The sequence below is a fragment of the Ictidomys tridecemlineatus genome, unplaced genomic scaffold, assembly GCF_052094955.1.
Source record: "Ictidomys tridecemlineatus isolate mIctTri1 unplaced genomic scaffold, mIctTri1.hap1 Scaffold_113, whole genome shotgun sequence".
NCBI classification, from domain to species: Eukaryota; Metazoa; Chordata; class Mammalia; order Rodentia; family Sciuridae; genus Ictidomys; species Ictidomys tridecemlineatus.
In genome coordinates this window covers 329,647-347,881 of record NW_027521053.1, presented here as the reverse complement: position 1 = coordinate 347,881, position 18,235 = coordinate 329,647, and the positions used below count along the sequence as shown (strand labels likewise).

Genomic DNA, 18,235 nt, shown 5'->3' with positions numbered 1-18,235 from the left:
ATTTGAAGTGGAAAACTTCAAAAACAGAAGTACAAAAAGGTAAAAAAAAAAGAGAGAAGATGTAGAAAGGTAAAAAAGATATAGGAAGATAAAAAGATGTAGAAAGACAAGAATTTTATACCCACAAAATAGGAAACAAAAGAAAACTAGGAGAGAAGAAAGCAACTAAGGGTAAATATAAAAACCTTAGAAGAAAACTAGAAGACAGAAATAAGATAGAAAATGGTTAAAAATGTCAAGTAAAGGTATTTCAGATAGAAAATACAAAAGGCTAAGACAACTATGGTTTCAAACCACATCTAAAAATTAAAAGGACTAAAGTAATTCTAAAAACTAAGGCAAAATGCTTTTGAAAGACTTAAATTTAAAAGGATCTTAAAGGGGTATATACCCCCAAAGATAAACTTAAAATAACCCTTTTTTTACTCTAAACTTTTTAAATTTGGATTCATCAGGACTTAATGCTGTGGAAAGACACATGTATCCAAAAAAATGTACATAAGCCTAAGGTACTTTGGAAAGATATTCTAACAGGACATTGGAAAGCTCCTGATCCAGTGTTTGTCTGGAGTCGGGGTTCTGTTTTTGTGTTTCCACAGGGAGAACAGCAGCCGATTTAGATTCCAGAGACACTAACGAAAACAATTTCTACAGACCAAAAAGAAGATAATTTGACTCAAATCCATAACAGCTGATATTCAGAGCTCCAGCTTGGCTATTCTTACATCTGCGACAGTGATTAACCACGGTGCCTTTTTTCAATATCTATTTTATTATTGCATTTTTCCCACATCATAAAGTTGTATTTTATTTTTTGAGCTCATACAAACCTAGGTTAATGTTTTTCTGATCAACTTTGTTTTTTGACTGTTTTATTTTTTGACTGTGGAGTTTTTAAACATTGCAATGGAGATTTTACCTAGGTAAAGCTACAAGGCTGTTATTATTGTCTTATGTGTTGTATGTTCTGTGTGCACTGTTTTGTGTTGCATGTCAGTATGTGTGTATGTCTATATTTTTATATGAGGAGCGCTCATGAAAAAATGGATCCGAATTTTTTTTTATTCACGTGATTTAAGTGGTTTAATCTAAATTAGGTAAACAGCTGTTAATGACTGTTTTCAAAGGTGGTTAACAGAACTGTTTGCTTACTATTGTTTTTAAAGGTGATTAACAGATCTGTTTGTTTACTTTCACTTTTCCTTTTCATTATATTTAATAATTCTGTTCAGGATAATGTCTCTTTAACATTATTGCCAGAATTCCCATCTCCATCCCAGTGCCAGTAAAGACTAAGAAAACCAAACTACAGCTTCTATGATAGCTATCACAGTAAAGTGTATAAACTGATGCATCAATGAATATAACTCAACAAGTAATGCTCAATCAAGGAATTGATTTACTTTTGGAGGAAATGGACATATTGATAGACTCCTCCGATTTGAACTGCTTGCAGAACTTGCCTGGACTATATATGAGTTGCATGCATTGTGAACTATCGTCTGGTGCAGCGAATTGTGGTACTGCTGGCATATCCTTGCTGATGGTGTCACCAGTGATGCAATTTCCTTGCCAGCACACCCCATGTTAATTGTGGTAATGCTGGCATCTTTGCTGATGGTGTCACCAGTGACACAATTTTTCCAAAGGAGCCGTCAATTGGCTTGGTGTCGTGGCATTTCTCTATCCTCCTCCCTTCTACTAGTGATAGTCTAAAATTTGGGGGCCAACAGAGGTGAGGCAAGAACCTCACCCCCCCCCACTGGCACCAAGGTTAAATTTGGGGGCCAACAGAGGTGAGGCAAGAACCTCACCCCCCCACACTGGTGCTTAGGCCTATCCACAAGCATGGATGAATGCTGGACTGGTAGTCAGTGACGGGTTGATCTGGTTGCAGTGGATTCAACCCAAGACAGGAAACTGACGTCTAAAGATCAGTTCTCCCATGACGGGTAAGAACCATATGTTGAATTGAACAACCTACCAGGCACAGTCCTTTAGCCACATTGCTTGTTGTTTAATTAATCAGAAGGGGGGAGAAAATTAATGCTGCAGTCTTGGCTGGGCACAGAATCAGGAGGCATTCACAGCCTTGTAGATTCAAACAGCAATTCTTTATTCCCGACTCACACCACCTCCACACAAGGTTCAGGGGCAATCCAATCTCCCGAACAATTCACCTCCTAAAAACTTTTTCTCCAGGAGAACTCAGCGGGAACTCAGGCTGCAGGCACGCCCTACTCCCAGCAGCAATCATCTTCAACCTCCAACTTCCCTAAAACTCCTTTTGTCTTAAACCGGGAACACCCTAAGGAGTGGGATACTTCCTCAAACCTGATCAGCTCTAAACCTGGATCTGCCTTGGTCCTTGAGCAAGGTCACCTAACATGCAATGTCAACAGTGAAATCCATTTAACATGGGGTACGCTGGCAAGGAAATTTTGAAGCTTCATTCCTACTTGACAATGGCCCTCAGCAGGGGAGAAAATAAAATTACAATATAATGCATATGAAACCACATATCAAGCTTCAGTTTCACCCAAAATAAATCCTCTGCAGAAAAGAACCCCATTTATTTTCAGCACCAACAGTTAAATTATATGAAGTTACATAAAGTGTACAAAAGGTATATAAAGTTCTCCTTGAGAAAGACACTCCTATTACTAACTACTGACTAAAAGGAACAGAAGATTCTTGCCAATAATTAAAGGAAACTGATAGGCAAATCAAATGCCCAAAAAAGAAAATTAAAAAAGGCATCTTATCACTACCTCTAAAATATCCCTATTCATGAATGTTCTTGTTATATCTAGAAACCATCTGAGAGCCAGTATTAGTGGTAGAATACTGCCATGAAGATTAGATAAGACGGAGCAATTAAAAGCTTCATCACTGCAGATAAAGTCTGAGACTCTAGAAAATCAACAACATTGCAGAATAAAAACTAAAAACTCAAAAGGAGAATCATTTTGAAAACTAAAGAGTTTTTAATTTCTTAAGTATAACACTTATGACATGAGAGGCGAGTCTGAGGGGAAATACACTATTCCCTTCTGATGAAAATTCTATTAAGGTTAAATTTGGAAAAGGGAAAGAAACCAGAGATGTATGGAGAAAGGGAACACATTTATCTCTTCTTAATCTGTGTCAAATGAGACCATAGATTATATAAAGCTCCATAATTACACACTGGGTGGTATCCCATTTCTTGTGATATGAAAAAAAATGATGCAGAATCATGGAGGTTCATGACTGGAAATAATTTTTATATCTAATTTTGCTTCCATACATCATCCCTGCCAAGGTGCTGTTGATTTGATTTGTGGGTGGGGAGCCAAGAACTGCCACAAGAGAACAAATTCTGCATAAGCTACTATCAGAACAAATTTACTTAAGTGCCACTGCCCTGAAAGGAAATATTCAAAAGGAAGATGGATTAGACAGGGGTCCTTTCCTAACTGAGTTTTTCACTTTATAGGGAGCTCAGATAAAACACAACCTGACTGAAGGCAAAGAAGACAAATGAATGCCAGAGGAGCAATGCAAACAAAGTGCCACCCAAACACTCATTCAGTTGGCAAAGATCCTTTCTGGTCAGGTGCTGAAAGCAGGGCTCCTCAGGAAGACAGGATGAGTGCTGCCACCCAGAATGGCAAGAGTCCTAGGGATGAACAGAGTTAACAGGCTATAATGTGAGAGGAGAAAATGCAAATCAAGCCCATTTATCCAAAAGCCCAAAGAAGGTGAGAAAGATGACTACTACATGAAAAATGCCACTTAGGTACATGGAAAAACAGTTCCAAGTTTAAAGGTTACCAATCCTATTTGGTATACTTGAAAGAAACAATAGATGGTTCTTTATATGGAGTACTGCAACTGGGACTCTGTCTAAATATAAAGTTTGTACCCAGAGGCACCATGTTTCAAGATCATTCCCTAAGAGTCAGAAATGGCAACAAAATGAAACTAGTTTTCCATAGGGATTACTCTTTATTTTCTGTCTTATTTTCTGCTGTGTGGTGTTTTATTTAGGGTGAGAACTTTCAAGGATGCAACCCGGAATGTCTCTAAACTGGAACATTCCTACAGTCATCAAAGACCCTTGCTACTATTTTAAGTAAACAATCCACCTATCACATTTTTTTAAATGAAAAGGACAATACTCATAAGCCTCTCAATGAGGTCACTCCTAGTGAATCTCCCCATTTAAAATATCAAAGCATGATATAAACAATGTCATGTCTTTCATCAGAAGATCCATACAACTGGCTGGAAGTAGAACCCCTGGGGGAACCTTCAGGCATAGAATATAGGAAAAGCAGGAAATGGATGACCCAGAAGTTGCAAAAAAAAAGGGGGGGGAAGCACACAATGAACATAATATTCTGCTTTTTTAGAGTAAAAACAGCACAAATGATTAGGTAAAATACACAAAAAAATCAACTTTAAATATGCATGCCTGAGTTACTATCTCAGACTTAATTTACAGGATTAACTCTAATGTCCATGAATCCTTCCCTTTTGAAGCAGCAAAGCTAAGAATTGTCAGGTTTTCACCATGACGACCTTCATGATGTGTAGAGCCTTCTGGAACTTGATGTGAGGGGTAGCAACCACAACCAGTAGAGTTCTGTTTCAGAAAGTCTCCTGACTTTCTATGCTGTGCCAGGCCTAAGGTGTGTTAGGAGCACAGGGCCTGGCAAAGAGGTCAGGTTAACTCTACAAAGACCCCAAGAAATCAGTCATTTAAATCTACACTGCTACCCATCAAAAGTAAGAATATAACACCTGTCAAACTTTTACTTACACTTCCGGCCCAAAGTTCTGGTGATACCTCTGCAAGTTTATAGTAGACAAATACAGGGTCACCTTTTTTAAAATTTACAAAACGACAATCTGGTCCTGTGAAATCTTCAACAGCTTCACCTCGATACATTAACACTGTATATGAACATTGAAAAAAGAAAAAACAAACATTAGGATTTGATTTTTCACAGTCCATATTGACTCATCAGGAAATATGAATCCCACTATGAACAAAAATCAAGTTTTTCCAGTACTCTCTGGAATCACTTTTAATTCACCTGCTCAAAGTATCTAAAATCCTTAGAGATTTTATTGCTATAAAATACAATATTCCCTGCAATTAGACGAGGGAAAAGGAAGCTTCTCTATTTTTCTCTGTGCTGAGAAATAAAAAGCAAAGTGGCTACCACCAACCATAGCTGGTTTCAGTGAAACTCTTGGTTCTTGCAGGCCTCAATTTTTTTCTGTTTCATAATCATAGAAAGCTTCATTTTGCAAATATGTAAATCCAAGTGTAGACATGGACAGGCTTAAGTATGGCTTCATGCAGAGGTAATAGGGAAGAGGTTAGAATATCCAGGAACCCCCAAAGGGTTAATTAACTTGAACTAACTGCTAAAAGACATTACCTTTAAGTGGCTGCAAGTGCTACCATGCAGCCATAAACACTGTCAATTTCATTTGCAGCAGAGTTGCTGTCTCTGGGTTCAGGATCTGGGTAAATAACCAGGAAATATATTTTCTCTGAGCAAATATTGTTGACTATATCCAACATTAAGATTGTTTCAAAACATCCTCATTCGTATTTTTTTTTAATAAACAAAATCAAAAATGGGTATCCTATCTGACAAGGAACAAGTTTAACCATGAGAAAATGTCAGGCAATACCTTCATGCTTAAAATGCAGGACTAGGATCACAATTGATCTAGAAACTGGTAGAAGCAACATTTTTCTTTTGGTTGACCAAATAGACAGTTTCTGATTTAAGATGAAATGGACAATAGATGTATGTAAAAAGCACAAAGAAATGGAAATAACACTTTTTCTAAAAGCCAATTAGCAGTAAAATACACAAGAATGTTTGTTTTATAAAAATATATGTCGGAGGAACAAACACAGATTTGGAGAGGGTAACTTGTTTTTTTGAAGCTAAAATAGGACTATTTTCAGAACTGTCAGCATCCTAATTCATATATAATTAAGAGGCCAAGTTGAAGGTGAGAGACACTTTAAGGTGGGGAATTCTCATCACAAGTGGAAATGGCAATGTTTCTCTTGTTCCCCCTTAGGTCATAGAGGATTTATAAATCAGTAATATATTAGGTGACAACATAATGCATACTATGGAGCACCTATTAAGTTTTTTTTTTTTTGGAGCACTTATTTGGAAGGCACACAAGGACACCTTACATACACACCTCACTACTTCCTACAACACAACACAGACCCACCTGTTGTTTTTGGTCACATCTGTTTGGACACAGGCCATTTCTCAAGTTATGTTACCCCACTGAACCTAACCAACACCATGTCTTAGTACTGACGAAGCATCAGTGATGAGATTGTCCAGGTATCCCACGTAGGATAGCACTCAATAGCAAAGAATAGCAAAAATGAAAGAAAATATCATGGCAGCTGCTTTGCTTCTCTGAGTGTTTATTTATTCCAGCCTTAGGGTTACCTCTAGGAACTTCTTAACATATATTGGAGACATCTTTTTTCTTTATTGGAGTGGAACAAACAATTCAAATTACAAAATTTGGTTTTGGTAACACCAATTTAGGCATAAAGAGCTCAATGGTAAACTTCTTGGCCTTTTTAGCATGAATATTTTAAAATATGTACTGCTTACAATTTATGGACAACACGGTCATCAAGTTGCAAGGTTACTAGAAACCAAGTGGGAGTCCATAAGAAGTATTCTGGGCCAGTAAATATATAGAGGAAAGAGGTTCCAACAACACTAGTGACTGAGTCTAAAACTGAATTGGCTTATAAAAATCTTGGAGTATTTATTATTGTTATTGCAACAAACCTCTTCATCTGAATCTGAATGGCTACATCCTCCCCACTGCCCACCTCCAATCCAGGACTGGGAAGCAATTCTGTCCGATTCCTGCGCACAGAAGAGGCTGCAGTTCCCAGGTGGCTGGTGCAGATCCTTGGCCTCTTTCAAAAGCAAAAGATTATTGGCCCACCTGCTACCCTACCTCAAATATGAAGGGAGGCTTCTATGCACAGAAATGACAGGATTGAAGCAGAGTCGGGGCCAAGACCTCGGAACACATTGCGTGCCAGGACTCGGTGCTCTTCCCAAGCCTAAACTCTAGTCCCTGTTAAAAGGCAAAACCAGCCTTTTAACGACGCAAAAGGACGAAGGGGCCAGTGAGCCTTTCCCAAGGAGCCCCACCATCAACCTGCCACGGGAATTAGGGCCACCGAGCCCTGGAGAGCATCTGCCCTGATACTGCCCAGGTCCCTGTAGAGGGGGCAGAAAAGCGCTCTGCTACAGCGTAGGCACATCCCCATCACCCACTGAGATCCTAGGCGAATCCTGGAAGGGAATAAACTGAGACCTGTCCCTGGGAAATCGTGTTTCCCAACCCCCGCCTCAGTCAGTAGAGAAAAATAAAACACTGGCAACAAGTGGGAGTCGAAGCCCCCCACAACCCTAGCGGGCTGGCTGGGGCGCCAGCAGAGCCAGAGGTGACACACGCAGGGTCCCAAGGCTCTGTCACTCCTGCTCCCCACCCGTCATCCTGCGACCCCCTCACCCAGCCCTCGGGGCTGGGCACCGGGAGATCGGACCCCCATGCGGCCCCAAAGAGCCACAGTGGAGACCCTGGGCTGCCCGCCTGCCTGCGCACTCACTGCTGCATTTGTCGTCTGCACAGAGTTTGTGTTTCGACCAGCGCTGGCCGGTGTTCGGGTCCGGTTGGCCTGGCACTCGCCAGTTCGGCCGCAGCACGAACAGCCAGAAGAGCACCATGAACAGCCAGAAGACCAGCACCTGCGCCACAGCCATGTTGTGGTCACCTGGGTGAGCCGGTGGAGTAGGCTGCGGCGGGCGTCTGTGGGCGCGTAGGAGATGGGGCTCAAGGGGCGTGTGGGTAGCCAAGCGCAGAGGGGTGGCACCAGGGAAGGCTTAAGCCTTTCCCGGGTGACACTTCAGCAGGGATATCTGGGGGTCGATCCACAGACTCTACTGGAGAATGCACGGAGCTGGAGCTCCGTCCTTCTCTAGTCCAGACCTTCTCCTCGACTGAAGACCTTCTCCTCTAGTCGCTGCCTTGGCAACTAGGACTCTCCTTCTCGTCCAATCACCTGCCTTTGCTTCTGTGCCCTCACAAGCGACCCTCCACATGATTCTAGTCATCACCCACCCATCCCCCCCCTGCCAACTGGTCCTTTCTGGCTTTCCTCAACGTCTCATTTCTGGTTCATCCTGAACTAGCCCACTCCACCATCACTCCCATCCCCCATTCCTGGTCTGGTACCTCCTTTTCTGAACTACCAAATCCCACCCCTGACTTGTCACAGCTAGTCTATGGTTCCAGGCTCCCTCCCCTTCAAACTCCTAGAGGTTCCTTGAAGCCCCACCCCAAGATCCCTCTGATTAGGAAAGGGGAAGGTGAATGGAACTGTGAGTGAGGGTGTAAACTGGAGACAGTGGCCTGCTTTTTTTTTAAAGCGGGGACAGGTGGGGGCAGAGAGATGGACATTAGTCTTCAGGCTAAGATCTTGAGATTCTTATCTTTATCCGTAAGGGAAGAAATTATTTAATTCAAAAGCATATTTTTAACTCTCATTTTGTGCTACCATTCATGCCAGACGCTGGACAAAGCCCTAGCATGGTGTGGAAGTGGATGAAAATCAAAAGACAAGATATCTGGTCCTGGTCCAAAAAAGTCCACAACTTAGTGGGAACCAACTGACAAAACCGATTGTCAGAGAAGAAAGCTAGTAGCTAACATTTCTTGAATGCTTTCTTTATGTCCAGTTGTTATTCTGAAGGTTTTATACATATCAATTCATTTAATCTTCATAACAATAGTACTTTACAGTAGTAGTAGGTCCTATTCCAATCCTTATTTTAGAGTAAATTGAGGCAGTCACACATCCAGTGAGTAATGGAGCTAAGTATCAAGCCCAAGGAGTAGACTCCTTTTCATCACAACCTATCAACTAACAAGCAATTGTACTTTCTGACAAGAGGAGCAAAATCTGATTTAAATCATAATATAGCTGAATTACTGATATGTACAGTTAAGGGGGGAAAGGCACAAGCTAGCCAGCCCAAGGAAGAGTGTCTGCAATGCTCCCATCCTGGGTGGAGCCATTCTCGTTTGTCTGTGACCAAGGGCTTGTTACTATAGTCTCTGCTAAGGTTATTCATCAACCTCCAACAATGAACCCATCAGTTCCAAATTAACTGAATCTTTAAAACTTAGATAAAAGAATGTAGTCCACCATGTTCATAATGTTAAATAAAGAAAACGATGGGAAAAAAAGGTGTGCACAAACATTTGTCTACAGGGGCCATGAGAGGTCCCCGTTGGTCCAGTGTACTTCTGCGCTTTCTGGAGAACCAGTGGATCATACAGAGAAACTGTCTGAGTCATTCTTCATTTCTTTTCTACCATGTATTTATTATGTTATAAAATGTATCTAGTAGGCATCTCTAACAACATGTTGAAAACTGAACTCATTTTTCTCTCAAAATCTGCTTTCAGTCTTCCCTATCTCAGAAATAAGAATGACAATTTAATTCCCATTATCCAGGTGCTCAAAGCCCAAAACTTACAAACCACCTTTGATCTCTTTTCTCTCACATTCCAACTCCAGTCCATTAGACAATATTATGTCTTTATTTTTATAATTTTATTGAGATATAGTTGACCTACAATAAATTGCACATTTAAGGTGTACGATTTTATAAGTTTTGACATGAATATACTCATGAGACTATCACCAAAATCAAAAAAGTATTTCATCCTTCTTTGTAATCCCTCCCCTCTCCTTTTCTGGGCTGACTCCAAACATCTCCTGTCATCATAGATTGTTTTGCATTTTCTAGAATTTGATATAAATTATAAAGCATTTTATTCATTTATTTTTCTGACATCCTTCTTTCCAAATAAGCATTTGAAACATGCCCAGAATCTGACCACTCCTCTGCATCTGCTAAGCCAATATACAGGCCAAACCCACATCATAAGTCACCTGAATGATTCCCATAGCCTTCTTCTGTCCTTGCTTCTGCCCTCATTTTCCCCAATATCTATTGTCCTGATGGCAACTAGAGTGATATTCTTAAATATAAATTTGATTGTGTCTCTCTGCTCAAAAACTTCCTATAGCTTCCCATTTCCAAATAAAAGGCAATGACTTTAGCCAGGCCTGGTTGTACTCATCTGTAATCCCAGCAGCTCAGGAGGATGTCAGGAGGATCCTGAGTTCAAAGCCAGCCTCAGAAATGTAGTGAGTCCCTAAGAAACTCAGTGAGACCCTATCTCTAAATAAAATATTTTAAAAAGGACTGTGGGTGTGGCTCAGTGTTTAAGTGCCCCTGGGGGTTCAATCTCTGGTATCAGGGAAAAAAAAGCCATGACTTGATTATGGATTGCCCTGCCTTATTATGGACTGTTCTTATTCAATGTGACTCCCCTCATCCTTTTCTCCCCATTTCCTAACATTCTTCTCTAGTCTGTTAGTTCCATTTAAATACACCAATCCCACCCCTGCTTCAGAGCATTTATACTTGCAACTTTGCCTCAACCTTAACTGCCCAAATCATCTAACTAGCTAACTAGTTATCACTTTATCATGTCTCTGTAACAGTGGCATTTCATGTGATAAAGACTTTTCCTGGCCATCCTACACAAAATAGAGCCTCTTGTCATGACTATCAAGCCCATTACCCTGCCTTTCTTTCTCTTCAGACTTGCCTTACTACTTTAGACTTCTCTTACCACTTGCCTTACATTTGTTTATCTATTTGAATGCTCTGACCCAACCTCAAACACAATTTCCAACAGGAGCAGGAAATTAGTTGTTTTGTTCACTACTGTTACATCAGTGACTAGGGAAATGCCTAGAATGTATGAGAGAGTTAACAAATGATTTGTTGGATAAACTCATGGTTCCAATAATATTATAAATATACTACACTATTAACCTAAACACATATATTAACTATTAAGCCCCCATATATAAATAGTACTGAGAGGAAATAAGCTATGAGAACAAGGCATTTAAGGTCCACCTCTCAGCAGGATGCATCCTCAACTCCAGGAATGTACCCCTGAATGTGTTTGTTGAATAAAAACATACTTGTGTGGAGAGTAGTTGTTTGGTTACATGATACTGGAATATTTAAGTAGATCTTTTAAAACTAGTTTTAATTTTTTCTTATTTTTCTTATTATAGAATATGGTATGTTGTAGATTTTTTCTTATTGTAGAATAGAAATTAATGATAATTCATTGGTGGAAAAATCAGAAGACCAAAATGATCTAATTGCATATTACCTTCTTGATATTTACTTTGACTCATAATCAGATATACTTTTATATGCATAGTCAGTGCTTCCAGTTACTGAAGAACTAGCTGCTTAGTTTGTAGAGTTTTCAATATTTTGATTTATCAGTATTATTTTTTAAACTTATTGCCTTAAAGACATATTAACTAGTCTGGTGGATAATGAGAAGAAAATTTCTCAACTGGCCACAATAAAGTAGTGGTGGTTCTTTCTACCAGGATACATACAATTAGTGGATGAATCAGCATTCACTTTTACTCATAGCATTTAAATATGTGGCATTGATGTTTAACATGTTTAATATAAGGTTATATTAAAAACCTTCAGAAAAGGAACAGGATAGAATGTGGTGGTGATTGTTGGCATGGAGATAAATAATCTCAAGTGAATTATTCTTTAATACCTCAAAGGGAATTCTTACGGGGTAAGGGTTGAGTAATTGTTAAAGGTAAATGTGACCAGTTTGGGTGGAGGGGACATAAAATTCTAAGATATGAAGGGTTCCTAATGTCAGAGTACAATCTAAATGAGACAAAAACATATCTGAAACAAATAATTGGCAGCATAATAACATATACCATTGGAAATTTGTGAAGGCACTTGCCTAGGAGCATTCAGTAGGCCTACCGCTGCTGTTACCAGGAAGAACCTCATCTATTGTAAATGATGTGCCAGAGAATAGTGTTAAACATTTATGGAAGACTAAATCTCTCCAAGAGGGGCAACAGATTTACCCTCGCATATGAAACATTGGAAAAAAAAGTGGACAAAATACAAACAACAGTTCTCAGATATTAGATAATAAGCAGCATAAGAGTGACTTCTAAGATAAAGTTAGGCATGAGAGATGAGTGCTAGGATTATCCCAATTTACTCCCTGGAAAGAATTTTTCAGGCCACAGCCAGAGAAGGAAAACTCAAATAGAAAATCTCCTGAGTTAAAGAGATGGATTTTAAAGTCTGAAGAGACTGACGCAGCTAGAAGTCCCAGAGCAGAATAAAGGAGAGAGTAGAGAACTGCAGAGGGAGGGAGACTGTGTACATGCACTAGCTCCCTAGACATCTATGGAGGGTTCCCCTGAAGTCTGTGGCTATGTAACAATGGGCTCACATGTAAGGCCAGAGAAAGAACCTTCAGAAAGGAACAGAATGGAAGGTGGTGGTGATTGTTGGCATGCAGATCAATTTTTGTAATCACCAGCTAGAATGGAAAATCTATAATAAAAGGGCATCAAGTAACATAGTCAGTAAAAGGGACAAAATAGCCCAAGATTGAAGGTAACTCCTGTCTAGAAGAATCTTAAAAAGATAAAAATGTTTCCAAGATAGTTCAGAAAAAAAGCTGTACACAGCTCAAGAATATTTAAAAGAATACAAAATGTTTCCAAGATAGTTCAGCAAAAAACTGTACACAGCTCAAGAATATTTAAAAGAATACAAAATATCCAGTACTGAACAAGGTAAATTCACAATGTTTGGAATCCAATAAAAATGTATGAGGTATGCAAAGAGCGAGGAAAATATAACCCATGTTGAAAAGAAAATTAATAAAAATGATCATTAATTACACTGTGACAGAGTTATTATACAAAGACATTAATACAGTTGTATACCATATGTTCAAGATGCTATGGAAAAGCATAAGCATGTAAAGGAGAAAAAGAAGATATAAAAATGTCTGAATTAGATAAAACAGATAAAATTAGATAAAATCAGATAAAACAATGGCTAAGGTGAAAATTACACTGAATGAGATTAACAGCAGATTCAACATTGAAGAAGTCAATATCAGCAAACTGAATATGCAGTGATAAAGACTCCAAAATCAAACACGGAGAAAGAGACTGAACTGAACAAAGCATCAGTATGCACAGCTTCAACCAGTCCAATATATATGTTATGGTAGTTCCTAAAAGAGGTGGGAAAAACACATTTGAAGAAATAATAAATAAAAATGTTCTATATCTGATGAACACTCAGATTCAAAAAGCTCAATGAATAAGAAAAATGATAAAGATGACACAAATTTACACTAAATGCTTAAAACCAGTGCTAAGAAAAAAATTGAAAAGCATCTACAGAAAACAGATACCATTATGTACAAAGGAGTGAAAGTAAAATGTCAAAATTCATTCAAGAACCATGCAAACCAGAACATCAACATTTTCAAGTTCTGAAAGAAAAAAAAACTGATATCCTAGAATTGCATTCCAAATGAAAATATTATCTCAAAATTATATAGTCTTTAATGCAAAAGAATTAAGTTAAGCCCTACCCCACATAAAAATTACCTCAAAATGGACCACAGACATAAATGTAAGAATTCAAAATGGACAACACATATATATGTAAGAACCAAAACTAAATGTAAGAAAGCATAGGTAAATCTTGGGGTAGACAATGACTTTGTATTTAAGACACCAAAGGCCCAAGCACCAAAAGAAAAAATAATAAAGTAATGAACTTCATCAAATTTAAAACTTTTAAAGGCTACCATCGAAGAAAGTGAAAATACAATCATAGAAGAAAACATTTACAATTCATGTAGTTAGAATATATATAACTACCTAGAATATACAAGCAATTCTTATTGTTCAATATGAAAAGACAAATGGCAAGAAATTAGAATAGACATTTCTCCAAAGAAAATATGCAAAACCAAATAAGCAAATGAAAGGATACCCAGCACCATTAGGGAAATGTACAACCTCAGTGAGATACTACTTCACATCTATCAAGATGGTTATAATCAAAAAGATAATAATAAGTTGGCAAGGATGTGGATCAATGGGAGCCCTCACACACTACTGGTAGGAATAGACTACAGACCTAAATGTAGCAGCTAAACCTATACAACTTCTGGAAGAAAATATAAAAAGCTGCTTGGCAGAGGCTTTTAAAACTAACTAGCTCTCTCTGCCTCACGCTCTCTTTTTTCCTCTCCTCAAAAACTTTGTCTCATGCTGGGTGTGGTGGTGCATACCTGTAATACCAGTGGCTCAAAAGGCTGAGGCAGGGGGATTGCAAGTTCAAAGCCAGCCTCAGCAAAAGTGAGGCACTAAGCAACTCAGTGAGACCCTGTCTCTAAATAAAATACTAAATAGGACTGGGGATGTGGCTCAGTGGTGGTATGACCCTGAGTTCCATCCCCAGTACCAAAAACAACAACAACAACAAACTTTGTCTATTGTATGTTCATTGTTATGGAAATGGAAAGGTAAGCTGACAGACTAGGAAAAAGTACTGGCAAAACATATCTCTCTCAAGAGAATGATATCTAGGATATACAAATGATTCTTACAACTTATTAATAAGAAAAATCACCCAATTTGAAAAGATGGGCAGAAGACTTTTTTTTCTTCACCAAAGTAGACACAAATATGGTGAATGTGCACATGAAAGGATATCCAACATAAGTTGAAATGTAAAACAAAACTGCAATGTTATTACACATACAGTAGGATGGACAAAATTTAAGACTCATCATAACAAATGTTGACAAAGATGAAGACTATGATATCTCTCTTAGAACTGCAGACTATAACATGTAGTATAAACAATGGCACAAACTGTTAGAAAACTGTTTGGCAGTTGCTTTACAAATTAAATCAAATCTGTCGAGATATTTACTCCAGAGAAATAAAAGCATACATCCACACTGAGACTTGTGCACAACTATTCATGGTGGTTTTATTTGTAATAGTCAAAAAATCCCCAATGTTGGACTGTGGGAACATGTCTGTCTTACATGCCTCAGAACCCTTATACTCATATTAACCATATAGTAGACATTTGATTAATATTACATGAATGTAGAGATTGATTTTTTTTTACTGTTAATAGAGCTTCTCTTTTATTAAATATAACAGACAAAAGAAAATCACGTATAGCACAATGAATTATCACAAAGTAACATATCCAGTGAACCCTAACCCAGGTCAAGAAATTGGACATCAAATGCACTTTCATGAGCCCTTTCTCATTGCTCCCCTAATTATTCCCTCCGCTCCCCCAGAGTTAGGCACTATTTTAACTTCTAATAACAAGGATTAGTTTTGCCTGTTTTGTTACTTTATACAGTGTAATCATACACATGTGTTCTTTGGTATGTGGCTTTTTTAGCTCCATATGTATTTTTATAAGATTTATCCAAGTTGTTGAATGTGAATGTACTTCTTATTTTCATTGCTTAATAATTTTCGACTGTATAAATATAACCTGGTTTACTTAAAAAAAAATCCCCAATGTATATCAATAGGAAAATAGATAATAAATTTTGGAAACATACTTAGCAAGAATAAAGAACTATTGATAATAGCAAAAACAGGGAGATTCTGAATAAATAAACTAGACAAAAAGTAATATGTATTGAAAACAATTTCTTTTTTTTTGTACTCCCTAGTACAAATATCCAGGGGTGCTCTACTGCTGAGCCACATCCCCAGTCCTTTTTATTTTATTTATTCATTTATTATTAATTTTTTTTGCTATCAGAGATGAAACTCTTGGGAACTAAACCACTGAGCCACATCCCCAGCCCTCTTTTGTATTTTATTTAGAGATAGGTCCCAATGAGTTACTCAGGGCCTCGTTAAGTTGCTAAGGTTGGCTTTGAAATCCCAATTCTCCTGTTTCACCATTCTGAGCCACTGGGATTACAGATGTGTGCCACCATGCCCAGTTTAGTTTTTATTTTGAAACAGAGTCTGGCTCAGTTCCCCAAGTTTACCTCAAACTTGCGATCCTCCAGCCTCAGCCTCCTGAATATCTGGGATTACAGACTCTGCCACCACCTTCCAGCAGATTCAGTTATATTTAAAGGTAGAAAGTTATAAACCAGGTGAATCCTAGTAAAGGTCTTAGTAAAAAAACTAAAATAATAGCACTATGCTTGGTCACAATATGGTAAGTCAGAAAATGACAAGAAATATCCATTTTCTGTGAGGTTGACCAGAACAGTATCATTTCTCAATGGATTTCAAAGGGTCTCCTTCTTTCTTTCCCCCCCGCCCGCTCACCTTTCCTTCCCTCCTTCCTTCCCTCCCTCCCTCCCTCCCTTCCTTCCTTCCTGAGTTTTGGCGTGTGTGTGTATGTGTGTGTGTGTGTACATCATCTTCTGTGCCAATGTAAGAGATTTAGGCAATGGATCAACCTTTACACCTGTGCCGAAGGACCCCAATCTTGGATCTATCTCCAAGGGTGGAGATGACTCTAGATCCTCATTATAATCTCGAGAATGGGAACTCCTAAATTATAAACAGGTCTTTCTTGGTAACACCAGTTTCCTCCTTGGTAAAAGTTAGTGTAGTGGGAGGGTGGCAAGGGCCCTACCCTGCCACAAAATAAATTCTAAATTGTATTTTGGTACAAATTGTAAACACTAAAGAGTTAAAAGTAAGAGATGAGTCTTGGGATTTGAGCTAGACCTGGATAAGTACATAGGATTCAGATTCTAAAAAGAGAATAAAAGGCAAGTGAATTAAACGGCATAAAAGACTCAGCAGAAAGAAGTATGTTTAAAGGACAGTAAGGACACCTCATTTTGCTAAGAGGAAAGGATTCTATAAAGGATGATATATTTGTGTGCTTAGGTCAGAATAAGAAATTCCTTGAAAATCAAGCATAAGGATTTAGACTTAATAGAATAAAAATGCATAAAATATTAGACTTTAAGTAAAGGGATCATATAACTTAAGTGGAATTTAAACAAGTATCTTGTCCTTAAATCCAGGGAAGATGGAGGTTTAGGCTGGGCATGATGAGTAGGGCTGAGGCACTCCCCACAATTAAAAAGTCATGTCGAAGTGTACTGTACTAATGGAAGTGAGTCATATACAAGGCAAGGTCTTCTGCCAGCACCTACTGTTTGTCTAGCCCTGACAAATATTATTCCACTTTCAACTGTACAAAGAAAGAAACTCAAACATCTGAAATTGCCACTAATATATGGCATGTATATGAGTTCCTGTTTCTGGTTCTGCCTAATTTACCTTGGCATTCTTTTCACGGAGGTCAAATATTTGGTGTGTTGAAATAAATGCAGAACAGACATTGGGGACTTGTGGCCTGCACATCTCAATTTCCACAGTGCACTATTGGGCTTTATCCATTTAGTTTTCAGAAATATAAATTACTTCCTTACCAGAACAACAGCAGAAGTAAGGAATACAGCCAAAAGGATTGTAGTCAGAAGTCTAATTGTGTGACTATAGGCAAATCATTAACTTTTCTGAGTCTCAGATATTTCATCTATACAAATATGGGTCAAAGTTAAAATTTTATAATTCATTTTAAAGAAGAAATAGAGATAATATATGAAAGATTGCCCATTTATGTGGTTTGAATAATTAAACAGCAAAATCCTGGCGGTTACAGCCAATATAGACAATTGACAAAGCAACAAAAGTCTTGGCAATAAATGCTTTCATTACTAAGGAGACATTTTTAGATAGTTCCTACTATGGAAACTGTTCTCTTCTCACTGAAACAAAGTAAGGCTGATAACATCCTCCCAAAGTGTGCTTGGAAGATCACAAGCACCTCTGGGAGGAGACAGAGAGAGTGGAGGAGAAAATATGTTCTTCGGGATAACATATAGTCTACCAGAGCATACACTGAAGCAAAGCAAACCCTCCTGAATCTTCAGCATTTTAACTGATGCATGCAGTATAAAATTAGAAACAGGACCATAAACACTATTATGAAGACTATACTCAGTGGGGGACGCTGAACAAACATATATGGGAAAGTAAGTTCTCTGTGATTAGTATGAAAGCTCAGTCTTACCCAAATCCACATGAAATTTGAAACGGTTTGGAATACATAAGAAGATCAGTGAATGACATCAAACCCAAATGATGAAATAGAGAATCTGAACATGATCTTTC

The 18,235-nt window shown here is 38.3% G+C and overlaps 1 pseudogene; it reads right to left on the bottom strand.

The window, feature by feature from the left end:
• LOC144372518 (transport and Golgi organization protein 1 homolog) overlaps positions 1-18,235 on the bottom strand; it is a 167,566-nt pseudogene that overhangs the window by 41,401 nt on the left and 107,930 nt on the right.